General features: G+C 39.4%; 1 long non-coding RNA gene across 5 annotated transcripts in view; it reads left to right on the plus strand.

Moving 5' to 3' along the window:
* The window catches only part of LOC122214511, a 161,811-nt gene that overhangs the window by 20,185 nt on the left and 128,199 nt on the right, over positions 1 to 13,427 (plus strand). For 2 of the 5 annotated variants that reach the window (XR_006199915.1, XR_006199918.1), the window contains one exon: positions 11,940 to 12,092. The exons of the other annotated variants lie outside the window; for them this stretch is intronic. This is a non-coding gene — a long non-coding RNA (uncharacterized LOC122214511). The remainder of the gene's footprint in view (positions 1 to 11,939; positions 12,093 to 13,427) is intronic. 5 annotated transcript variants of the gene reach the window in all.

The following is a 13,427-nucleotide window of genomic DNA, read 5'->3' on the forward strand; positions in this document are numbered from 1 at the left end:
AAAGATAAGGCAGGATAAGGACTCTACTCAAAAACCAGTGCAGAATAATTCAGCTTATCCCAAACCCCCAGCCAGTCGTCATTCAGGTGGCATTTGATCATTGCTGCTTTATGGAATGAAAGCCCAGCAGGTACATTTCATAAGGGAAATAAGGCACCTGCAAGTGAGCAGGAGTGGGTACAATGTAAGGTTGCCAGATAAAATACAGCATGCTGGTTAAATTTGAACCCCAGATAAACAACATCTTTTAGTATGAGTATATTCCATGCATGCTCAGTTAAATTGGAATTTCTGATCAACTAAATTTGTTCAGAATTATATCCCATGCAGTATCTAACCAAGGGAACTGAGTTAGGCAGGGAGAGGAAAGGCCAAGGATGTGACAGCCCTTCAGTGTTCTATGGAATTTGGGAAGAGTTTGCAATGGAATCAAAAGAAAATGTGAGGAAAAATATTGACATGAAGAAAAACCCACCCCTAATAAAAAGGAAACCCCACTATCATAGTCACTACAGATGGAAGAGTTGAAATTAGGCTAAAGGGAAAATATAAGTATCATAATCCCTAAATGTTTTACTTGCACTTTTAATCTCTCAATCTTGAAGCATTTTTCTTGCAGTACATTCACTGTGAGTGCTTTAATTCAAGTAGACTCCATGATTTATTCCAGAGTTTTTCTTGGAAAAACTGTCCAGTAAGAAACACATTCTAATTCAGGTTCATTTAATTTGCCTTCCCCATGCTTCCTAAAGTCTCTTCAAGCCATTTACTTGCACACATTAAAAAAGATGCTCAGCATTTCTGCCCCAGAACCAGAACCAAACAAGTATGTAATCACTTAATGCAATTCTCTCCCTGACTTCCTGGAGGGGAATCTGGGCACTTTGAATAGAAATACAGAGCAGTGTGTCTACTCACCTTGCCCACCTTGGATTTGACTCCCCTGCCCCCAGTTTATGCTTTCTTCCCAGAAGTAGTTCATCACCAACTTCTGCTTCCTTTCCAAATGTGAACCTTCCCTGCAACAGGCTCGGGGTAGCGTTTTCCCCCCAGGTGAGAGGGTGAAAGGCCTCACCTGGCTCATGAGCAGAGGTTGGCACCTGAGTAGCAACCACATGCTCACCGCCTGCAGCTTCAGTAGGAAAGGATCAATCTAGCATATAAAAGCAGGCACAGATAGATTGCTAAACACTGTAGTACAATGATGGCATACATCTCTGAAATGGGAATCTTGAAAATCAATAAGAATTGAAATTGAAAGAGGAAGAATTGGAGCTGTCAAAATGCAGGATGTCGGCAAGATATTTGAGCCCAGGTCCACGTTGGCTTCTCTGGCGCCCAGCAGAATTGTCTGTTAAGAAAACTTGTCTCTAGGTGATCTTTTTCATGTCTCTTTTTGAAAAACACTGTGTCTAAGCCCAGGGACTGGACTCTTCTCCCAAGTTGTAATTGACCTACACATCATGTCTGCACAAGAGTGAGGGGCATTCCCCTCAGCCAGAGAGGGAGGTCTGGGGAGGGAGGAGAAGCCAAGGGTCAGAGGCTTATGTGGGAATGGGGTCTGGATAGAGGGAGGCACACCTCAACTTCATGCAATGATTAAATACAAAAATCTGTTGTCTGGAAGACTGGCCATAGGGGTACAGGGAGCAACCAGGCACAGTGAGAAAAAGACTTATCACAGAAAAACACTGAGTACCAGAGCCCTCTTCTGGCTCTTGGTTATAAGAAAAAATTCAGAATATGCCTTTTCACCTGTTCTATATCCTTTTTTAATAGATTTTTTAACTTCTATTTTTTAAAATTGTACCAGTTCATGTTAACACAGACATGTCCTACTGTTCCACATTCTTGCCAACTCTTGGTAATGTCTTAGTTACTATGTTGGGTTTTATGTCTGGTTTTGCTTGGTCAGTCCAGTGGCGGAGTGTGGTTTGGCATTGTGGATTTGATTTCCTGATTTCTGATGGGATGGAGTACACTTTTCTCTGGATAGAACCATTTGGATATCCTCCTCATAAAGAGTTACATACTTTGCCCATTTTAAGCATTGGATTCTTTATATTGATCTATAGTACTTTATATCTTCCAAATACTTTATTCGTTATATTGATTACAAATATCAATGTATTTTCTTTTTTCCTCTCTTAACAGTGTCTTTTGAACAATTCTTAATTTTGATGTAATGAAATTTTTTCTGTGGCTAATGCTTTCCAGGTCCTGTTTGGATCTTTTATTTTTCTGCTCATCTTTTTTTAGGATTATGTTAAAGGATATTTCTTTGTGCATTGACTACCTACTGTAAAATCTAACTAATTAGCATATCTGTTCAAAAGAACAATTTTGCCTTTGCAAGGTAAATAAAATAGCATAATTAAGATCATCCATTCATTTAACAAACTGTGTCTTGAAAACTTATGTATTGGTTTGAAATAGATGGATTAAAAAAAAAAAAAAACACGTGCACGTAGACTTCCAAGTTAACATATTGTAATATGTTATACATATGTATAAGTTACATATGTGCAAGTTAACATATGTAATATGTAATAATGGTTTCAGGAGGAGAATTTAGTAATTTATCACTTCCATATAACACCTAGTGCTCATCCCAAAAAGTGCCCTCCTTAATGCCCATCGCCTACTTAGTCCATCCCCCACCCAACACCCTGCCAGCAACCCTCAGTTTGTTCTTTGTATTTAAGAGTCTTTTATGGTTTGCCTCCCTCTCTGTTTTTCTTATTGTTCCTTCCCTTCTCCTGTGTTCATCTGTTTAGTTTCTTAAGTTCCACATATGAGTGAAATAATGATATTTGCATTTCTCTGACTTGCCTAGAATAATTCCCTCTAGTTTCATCCATGTTGTTGCAAATAGTAAGATTTCATTCTTTATAATTGCTGAGTAATATTCCATTGTATATATTATCCATTTGTCAATCAGTGGACATTTGAGCTCTTTCCAAACTTCGGTTATTGTTAATAGTGCTGCTATAAACATTGGGGTATATGTGCTCCTTTAAATCAGCATTTTTTTATCCTTTGAATAAATACCTAATAGTGAAACTGCTGGGTCATAGGAGTGCTCTATTTTTAGTTTTTTGAGGAACCTCCATCCTGTTCTCCAGAGTGGCTGCACCAGTTTGTATTTGCACCATCAGTGTCAAAGAGATCCTCTTTCTCTGCATCCTTGCCAACGTCTGTTGTTTGGTGAGTTGTTAATTTTAGCCATTTTGACAGGTATGAGGAGGTATGTCATTGTGGCTTGTTATTTCCTTGACGATGAGTGATGTTGAGTGTCTTTTCATATGTCTGTTAGCCATTTGGATGGCTTCTTTGGAAGAGTATTCATCATGTCTTTTGCCCATTTCTTCACTGGATTATTTGTTTTTTGGGTGCTGAGTTTGACAAGTTCTTTCTAGATCTTAGATACTGACCCTTTATCTGATATGTATTTGCAAATATCTTCTCCCATTCCGTTGGTTGTCTTAGTTTTGCTGGTTGTTTCCTTTGCTGTGCGGAAGCGTTTTATCTTGATGGGTCCCAATAGTTCATTTTTGGTTTTGTTTCCCTTGCCTTGGGAGATATGTTTAGTAAGAAGTTGCTTCGGCTGACCTCAGAGGTTGTTGTCTATTTTCTCCTCTAGGATTTTGATGTTTTCTTCTTGCACATTTATGTCTTTGATCCATTTTGAGTTTATTTTTGTGTATGGTGTAAGAAAGTGGTCCAGGTTCTTCTGCATGTTGCTGTCATTTTCCCAACACCATTTGCTGAAGAGACTGTGTTTTTTCCATTGGATTTTCTTTCCTGCTTTGTTGAAGATCAGTTGGCCATACATTTGTGGGTTCATTTCTGGATTCTCTATTCTGTTTAATTGATCAAAATGCTGGTTCGTGTCTGTTTTTGTGCCAGTACCATACTGTCTTGAAGATTATAGCTTTGTAATACAACTTGAGGTCTGGAATTGTGATGCCTCCAGCTTTGGTTTTCTTTTTCAGGGTTGCTTTGGCTATTTGGGGTCTTCTGTGGTTCCATACACATTTTAGAATTGTTTTTTCTAGCCGTGTAGACAATGCTGGTATTATTTTGATAGGGATTGCACTGAATGTGGAGATTGTTTTGGGTAGTATCAACATTTTAACAATATTTGTTCTGACCCATGAGCATGGAATATTCTTCCATTTCTTTGTGTCTTCAACTTCTTTTGTACTTTCATAAGCTTTCTGTAGTTTTCAGTGTACAGACCTTTCAACTCTTTGGTTAGGTTTATTTCCAGGTATTTTGTTGTTTTGGGTGCACTTATAAATGGGAGAGAATCTTTTATTTCTGTTTTTGCTGCTTCATTTTTGGTGTACAGAAAGGCAACCTATTTCTGTATGTTGATTTTATAAGCTTCAACTTTGTTGAATTCAAGTATCAGTTCTAGCAGCTTTTTGGTGGAACCTTTGGGTTTTCCATATAGAGTATTATGTCATCTGAGAAGAGTGAAAGTTTTTCTTCCTTACTGATTTTGGATGCCTTTTGTTTCTTTTAGTTATCTGATTGCTGAAGCTAGGACTTCCAACACTGTGTTGAACAACAGCAGTGAGAGTGGACATCCCTGTTGTGTTCGTTACATTAGGGGGAAGCTCGGTTTTTCCCTACTGAGGATGATATTAGCTGTAGGTCTTTCATATATGGCCTTTATGATCTTGAGATGTTTCTTTCCCTATTTTCAGGGTTTTTATCAAGAAAGGATGCTGTATTTTGCCAAATGCTTTTTCTACATCTATTGAGAGGATTGTGTGGTTCTTTTCCTTTCTTTTATTAATGTGATATATCACATTGGTTGATTTATAGATACTGAACCACCCCTGTAGCCCAGAAGTAAATCCCACTTGATCATGGTGAATAATTCTTTTAATTTATTCTTGTATTTGGTTTGCTAGTGTCTTGTATTTTTTCATTTATGTGCACCAGGGAGATGGGTCTGTAATTCTCCTTTTTAGTGGGGTCTTTGGTTTTGGAATCAAGGTAATGCTGGCCTTATAGAATGGTTTGGAAGTTTTCCTTCCATTTCTATTTCTTGGAACAGATTTAAAAGAATAGGTATTAACTCTTCTTTAAATGTTTGATAGAATTCCCCCTAGGAAGCCATCCAGCCCTGGACTCTCATTTTTTGGTAGATTTTTGATTACTGATTCAATTTCTTTACTGGTTATGGGTCTATTCTAATTTTCTACTTCTTCCTGTTTCAGTTAAAGTAGTTTGTGTTTCTAGGAATTTGTCCATTTCTTCCAGATTGCCCAATTTGTTGGCATATAATTGCTGATAATATTCTCTTATTATTGTTTGTATTTCCACAGTGTTGGTTGTGATCTCTCATTCATGATTTTATTTACTTGGGACCTTTCCTTTTTCTTTTTGATAAATATTCATAGAGGTTTATCAATTTTGTTAATTCTTTCAAAGAACCAGCTTCTGGTTTCCTTATAAATTAAGGGGTCTATACACCAAGAAGATCTAACAATTGTAAATATTTATGCCCCAAATGTGAAAGAACCCAAATAAGTCATTTAATCACAAACATAAACTCAATGATAATAATACCATGATAGTAGGGGACTATTAACACCCCACTTACAGCAATGGACAAATCACCTAAGCAGAAAATCAACAAGGAAACAATGGCTTTGAATGACACATTGGACCAGATGGACTTAACATATATATTCAGAACATTTCATCTTAAAGCAGCAGAATACACATTCTTCTTGAGGGCACATGGAACATTCTCCAGAATAGACCACATACTGGGTCACAAATGAGCCTTCAACAAGTTTAAAAGGATATTACACTATGCATATTTTCAGACCATAATGTTATGAAACTTGAAATCAACCACAAGAAAAAAATTTGGAAAGAACACAAATACTTGAAGATTAAAGAACATCCTACTAAAGAATGAATGGGTTGACCAAAAAAATAAGGAAGACATTAAAAAGTACATGGAAGCCAATGTAAATGAAAACACAACAGTTCACAACCTCTGGGATGCAGCAAAGGCAGTCATAAGAGGGAAGTATATAGCAGTCCAGGACTTCCTAAAGAAGGAAGAAAGGTCTCAAACCTAACCAAGCTAGAAAAAGAAAATAAAGCCCAAAACCTGCAGAAGAGGGAAATAATAAAGATTACAGCAGAGATCAATGATACCAAAATAAAAACCTGTATAACAGTGCACATATTTTTTCATTAGCTCCATGTTTATCTTTCACATCAAAGATTTCACTGGTAACATTCTATGTTCTCTAAAGTCACACTCTGCAAACCTTAATGTGCCTCCAGATCATCTGGAGATCTAGTGAAAATGTAGCCTCTGATTCAGTAGGTCTGAGGAGGGACAAGACTCTGCATTTCTCCCAGATCAAGGCAGTTGATGAAGAGAACACACTTGGAGAGCAAGGTTCTCCAGCACAAGGCAGATTTTATTACCATGAAGAATATATAAGCAACATTATTTATGTACTAAGTACTACATCAGTAGGATTTTAAATGGACTTAACTTTTTTCCACCCAAGATGTCCTTGAACTAAACAGACCTCTATTCTCAATTTTTCTCGATGTAAAGTAGAATATAAGCTCGTGACCACTAGCATTTTAAAATATCTAAACAGTTTGGGGGTGTGGATCAGCTTGCCCTGCTTCTAAAAGCAGGGTTCTGAAGCCAGATCCCATGAAACAAAGCCAACCATTTGGCCAAATAAAGGAGTATCTTCTCTGAAAGAACTTTACTATAAAATTTGGATTCGAAGCTTAATTTGAAATAAACTACCCTCCTCTTTCTTTCTCATCCTAATACTTCCTAATGTTCTATTCAGGTTCTCCCTGCCTGCCTTGGAGGAGGCTAATAGTAGTGACCCTTTAAATTTTAGTATCGTGAGCAACACCATGTTTTGAATACCACCTGAATATGATCCATTTTAGGCTTAGCTACTTTAAAAAAAATGGCTTACAGAGGAGAAAACTGGCAGATACTCTGTGGCCAGGTGATCAAGGTCTGCATTGCCAGTGAGAAATCACATCAATAGCCTCAACCACTGGATATGATATAACTAGAAAGGCACTTTACTTTGTAGCCTTTCTTCTCAAAAGCCCATAACCCCAGGGTAATCCTGAGAAAACCAGCACACAAAGCTGAAATGAGGGACATTCTACAAAATATCTGACCAATAATCCTCAAAAGTGTGAAGGTTATTACAAAGACTGAAAAAGTGCCACAAGATAGTGGAAATTAAGAAGGAGACATGCTGACCTAATGCAGTGTGGTTCCTGGTTTCAATCTTGGAACAGGAAGAGGACATAATATGGGAAAACTGGTGAAATGTGATTTAAGTTTAGAGTTCACTGTAATGTAGCAATGCTGCTTTTGGACTTCAGACAAATGTACCATAGTAATGTGCAAACATTGGGTGAGGGGTATATGGGAACTCCCTGTACTAATTTTGCAACGTTTCTGTCAATCTAAAGTTATTCCCAAATGCAAAGTTTATTAAAAACGGCATTGAAGGCAGGATTAGGGGAGAACAACACCTAAGGGACTACTAGAACATCCTCTGTAAAGCATATTTCATGGCATTTTTTTCCCTGTGTGTGTGTGGGGAGGGGGATGGCGGGGGTAGGATATTGTACAGGAGTGTATATTTTGCTAATGACCTATGGAGAAAATAACACAAAAATCAGACTACTTCTGGTTCAAAAGAAAAGCAAAAGAACACCTCAGTGTCCTTAAAAAAAAAAAAAAAAAGTCCTTAGTCATGAAATTTAGCTCAGATGCTCAGCTGACATGTACCAAATTGCTCTGAAAGAAAGCAAAGTCTAGAGGAACTGTTGAAAAATCTGTCGAGTGACTAATCCCAAGTTGGATCCCAGTGGAGGAAATTGGAGAGATCCATTAGGCAGACGAGGCTGTCCATTTCCTCAGAATTATCGACCGTGGTGATGTCCTTGCTCTGTGCGCATGTGCCACCGGAGAAGCTCCCCAGCCAGAATCAAGTTAAGTGGAAACATCACAATCAATAAAAGACACTCTATTTTCCATTTGCTCATTGTTTTTTAAGGGCTTATTTTGTAACAGCACGAGAAGGATTCAATTCAATATCAATTCACCTTCTGGGTGGGAGAGGACTCCAGATATTGACTTTTAGTCCCTGACAAAATTTGTGACAAGGTTCTGTTTGCTAACATTCTGACCAAAGTGCAAACCTCAGCCATTGGAGGAACCAGGATAAGCAGATGTTCAGCATCACTTCATGATACTGGAACCTCTTTCAATGCATCAACAAAGTCCACAACAAATGTCAATTGCACACCTACTGGCTGCTGAGCCAGCCAGCCAAGCACTTCTCATGGTTTTCAGTGAGTTGCCAAGAGTTGCTCCAGTCTGGGCTTTGCTTCTTCCATATTAAATAGGAGCTAAATGAGTCGTCTTCCAGGTGTTTATACCATTCTATGTTTGTTTCTATGTTTATACCATTTAAGGGTGACTTAAATGATACTGTTTAAAGCAATGTTGGACCTTTACATTGACCTTATGTATTTTACTTTGTGGAATTGCAGTTTTTGAGTTTGTGTTGGTGATGGTGGTGGTAGTGATGATAATGGGTTAGACTCGCCATAGACCGATTTTTTTCATATTCTTTCCCCACTCATGCCCCTGCCCCCAAGTGAAAATTACTAGGATTAACCAAGGATGTGGTTCTGTATATATTTAATACAATTTAATAATAGAGCAAATTATTTTCAAAGATGGCTGTGATCATTCCTCCCACGAATGTATGCATACACACCTCTGCAACATGACTTTGCAGCTCTTTCCATTAAGAGAGAAAATCTATTTCTTTACCCCCAGAATCTGATTTGACTTGCTTTGGCCAGTGGGATATTTGCCAGTGTGGTATGGGAGGCTTGAAAATGTGCACTTACTGGGGCTTGTTTTCTCTTGCTTCCAAGAATCCTGCCCTCATATGAGCAAGCCAGGGCTAGCCTCCTGGAGGAGGAGAGGCCACAAAGACAGAGGCCCTGCCTGTCTCACCCATCCCAGTGATGGCGTCAGACAAGGGAGCGAGGTCCTCCTAGGCCACATGGCTTCAGCCAAGCCAATTCAGAGCAGCAGCACTGCCAAAGTAACTCACAACAGTGATAAATGCTGTAAGCTATGTTTTGGAGTGCCTTGCTACATAGCAAAAGCTAACTCCTACAGTATATATTCTTTGTTAGAATGGTTTAGTTTTCTCATTTATAGTAAGTCTTTAGAGGCTCAAACCCTAATTCAGAGCAAATATCTTGCCCTCAGAATCTGCCTCTACCTGGGAGACAGAATTAATTGCTCTTGATAATTCTGTGCCACTCTGTTAAAACATGTGGCAATTATGTCATACCTTTATTGTCCACATCTGTGTTTCCCTCTGACTAAGCTCTAAATGGAAAAGTTTGTACACCTTTGGGCATGGCCCAGTCTTCAGTATGGTAGACACTGGAATATTAATAAATGTAGAAAAGTTCTAAGAAAATGATTTCTTAGTGACTTCTTCGTGCTGGGTCAAGCAGTGTATTCCACCTGCTTGAGTTTTGGCTAACCCGAGAAATAAGACTGAGGAGATGGAAAATAAAGATTATAATATCTATTCCTGATAAAACCTAGGTAGAAGACATGGTTTATCTGTCATCCAGTGCTGGCAAATAATCAATTCCAGAATTAACCAAATGGGACCCACTCAGGTATAGGCTGTACTATATGAGACTCCATTTGAGTGGAATCTGGAAAGACTCTCTTTTTATCCCTCCCCTACTGTAGAGTTGACCCCACTCTCTCCATGACCCCATTGTACATGTCTGTTTTGGTGTTCACAGATCTTCCTGGCAGTCTTAATAAATTATCAGCACATCTCTCCCCCAAACCAAGATTACAACCTCTTTGGCTCAAGGCCTGGCATGTTAGTTATTTCTGTATCATTTGTGTCTGGTGGAGATCTAGGCACAGAGTACTTAGTAAATACTTGTTGAAAGACTAAGCTTTGTAATTGTGACTCTGGAGATAGTTTGACTTCTCCTTTCTCAGTTCATTGGCATTGAAATAATCACAATTATGACATGGCATATGTCACATAGGACACATAACAGCTTATGGACAAAAGGGGAAATCAAAGCTGTATATGATGCTAATTTTAATAGGCACATGCTCACTTAAGGAGAACAATTAGAACTCACTGCAGTAATAAGCAATGATGTACTATTTGTGGACTAACTTAACCACCCCTCATATTTGCAGTGTTTTTTAGAGACTTAAAGATGATGTGACTATGACATGTTCTAAACACTGAATATGGTGTTAAGCAACTTTTTGTTCTTCGTATTTTTATTAACTTTTAAAGGCTAAATGCCTTTGAAGATGTTTGTGTAACAAACATTGTCTGATTCTGGTGGGGTGTATGGTACTTGATAAAAAAACAGATTCCTGATCTCCATTTCCAGCATCATTTGATTGGAGACTTCCGGATAGAGACCAGTGTTGTGTGTTTAACAGCTAACTAGGTGACTGATTCAGGGATTCTATCGGCCATCTCCTGAATAAGGGATCTTTAGGTTGAAAGGAAGAGAGATCTGCTCAATGAGTTGAAGTTCAAAGGTCCTTTTTCTTTTGTAAGGATACAGAGATCTCCCAGGAACCCAGGGGCTGTCACACAATCAGACATCTGCAAGGTCCAGCCCCAGGGCAGCTCCAGGGACTGGCTTGCTCTCCACCTCTGAGTCTTCATATCTGATCCTTTCTCACTCTCAATCAGCTGCCTTTCAGTCCTTGGTCCTTAGGATGTGGGCATGTGCTGCCACTGACTGTGTCCTAGCTCTTCCCCTAGATTCCTCACAACCACCTGTGTCTTTTGTTTCAAATTCCTGAGAGGCAATCTGATCAGTTCAATGCATCCTCTGGAGACCTGGTACCCAAGTCAAAGGTCAGGAAAACCTCTGAGAATTCATTTCTATTCAAGGATTTCTACTCCTTGTCCAGGCAGCTGGGGGCTGGCAGTGGAAAGGAAGGTTTTGAAGAAGACCGTGGCAGGGAGGCTGAAGGCGCACTGGCAAAAAGTCTGTTATTAACACAAACGCCTTCTCACCATTTTCAGTATCTGAATTTGTGACCAGTGATAAAATAGGGATTAAATTTGTCTCCACGAAAGACCTTTATCTTCAGGGATATTAGCCATACAGTAGGGGATATGTAACACTGCTGTGGAGTGTGGTGTTTTAATAATGCAAATATCCAAAAGGGGGAGTTCTAAGATGTTTGGATAGTGAAGAACTTCTAGAACCCAAAGGCTAGGAAATAGAAGATAATCAACTTGGAAAGGCCTTCTATTCCTTTGAGTCAAACTTTGAGTACTCATTTTGCCTTTGTACTCCTGGGCATTGATTGCATTAAACCCCATCTTGCTAGTTAGAGTTTTCTATGTTAGGGTGACTTTATTTACTTATCAGAGTCGGTAGGTGTTTGAGTTACTTGATGGAAATTTACCTTGATGAACTCATTTTGCATGTTAGAAGTAAAGAAAACCTCATACTCAGAACTGATCTCCTCGGCAAAATATTAGAGAGCTTGTGTGTGCACTCTGCCTCCCCACCCCCACAGCCACCTTCCCTGTGTGTGTGTGTGTGTGTGTGTGTGTGTGTGTGTGTGTGGGTGCATGCGCACACATGTGTAAATAAGAAAAGGTAAAAAAAAAAAATTGGAGTCGAAAACCAAATTATTTTCCTGAAATGTGTAAACTTCCCCCAGGTTAGAAAGATTTCATTTTGGACAATGCAATGAAACTTAAGTAATCATCTAAGTTGTGCGTCTGTATGTTTGACAGCAGAGCCTTCAAAATATTTTGATATGCAACCTTTCTTCTTTTCCTTTGTGTTGTCAGACAACATGCCAGCTGTCAGACGGAGGGAAGCAAGAAACTTTGGCATCACTATTCCTGCCACCTTCACCATGGAGTTCCTATAAATAGCATAATAGGATAAACCAGCCTCAGAGGGAGAGCAGCAGGTGGCACTCGTTGTATCCAGAGCTGAAGGTGTAAATGAATTTCAATGCCCTTTTGATACCCCAAACAACAATAAGATTACAAAGAATGAAGCTTTTGTTAGAGAGCCCAATATTTGAAGTAAATAATAATGATGATGATACTTTTCATTATCTGGCAGCTTTTCCCTTTGAAAGAGTTTTCAAAGAAGAAAGCGTCCTGTTTTCAGAACAGCCAGTGTCCCCTCTTATCTCTCTAAAGAGTCTCTCTGAACTCCCTCTTTTAAGAAAGGGGAGGTGATACTGATCTGAGCCAGGTGGTAGGTGGAGGGAATTAAGTCTGTTGTTGAAATGTTACTATAAAACACATCTTGCTGTAATTACCAGAAAAGGAAATCATGGTGGCCTTCATCAGGAATGTTCTTTGTTGTCACCCTATTTCTCAGCTTTGGCTTCTGTCCATTCCTTGTCATTTCAGATTTACCACTACTTTTTAGAGCCCGTTTACAGTTCCATCTCCTTTTCTTTCTGCCCTGATTGCTCCATTTTGAAGAAATCTGCTCTCTGACCACATAGCATGAAGAGAAACAAAACTTGTCACATGGTTTGGCATCTGTATCCTCCTCTAGCTGTGTCTGACTTGGCCTCCAATGTGGTCTCATGGTGTCCAACACATTTCTGGATTCACAGTGGCCACATTCTCCTTTAATCACAGTCTACACAACCAGGGAACACCATACTGGGATCAAAAGAGGAATGGGCGATGATGATGAAAGTTTAGCCCTTCTGACCTTGTGACCTCTTTCTCACCTTCTGTCTTTACCTGTGTCTTTTCAGCTTCCAACTATGGCTCTTCTCTCTCTCTGTCTGGTCCACACTTACTCCTCCAGCGGCTGGCAGGTTCAGCAAACTCCATGTGGTCAGCTCCACTCTTCCCCCAGCTGTAGCTGTGCAAACTCCTTTGACTCCTGGTTCCTCTGGGTGACTGTTCTGCCTTAGCCACCATGAGGAGGAATGGACCACAGGTGCTCAGTTGTAAATAATTAACCTTATGCCTTGCAATCGACTAAAATCAAGCCACACTTTATATTAGAGCCACAGCTGTACATAATCTGACCCTCGGCTTCTCTAGACTTTATCCTCCTTTCTCTCTCCTTCCCTCACCAAATTCTGGCCTTTGTGCCCCTTGAAGCTTCAGGACCCTTTCACTCCTCTTCTGTCTGGAGTGCTTGCCCTACAGCTGGTCCAGCTGTTGCTCATCTTCTCAGCTCACCCTTCCTAAACTTGACATCCAATTACTCTCTCCGCCTATTTTCACTTCCTTCATAGCAATACATAACTATTCATAATTCCCATTTGTTAATTTGCTTACCATAGATCTTCTCCC

The sequence above is a fragment of the Panthera leo genome, chromosome A2 (assembly GCF_018350215.1).
Source record: "Panthera leo isolate Ple1 chromosome A2, P.leo_Ple1_pat1.1, whole genome shotgun sequence".
NCBI classification, from domain to species: domain Eukaryota; kingdom Metazoa; phylum Chordata; class Mammalia; order Carnivora; family Felidae; genus Panthera; species Panthera leo.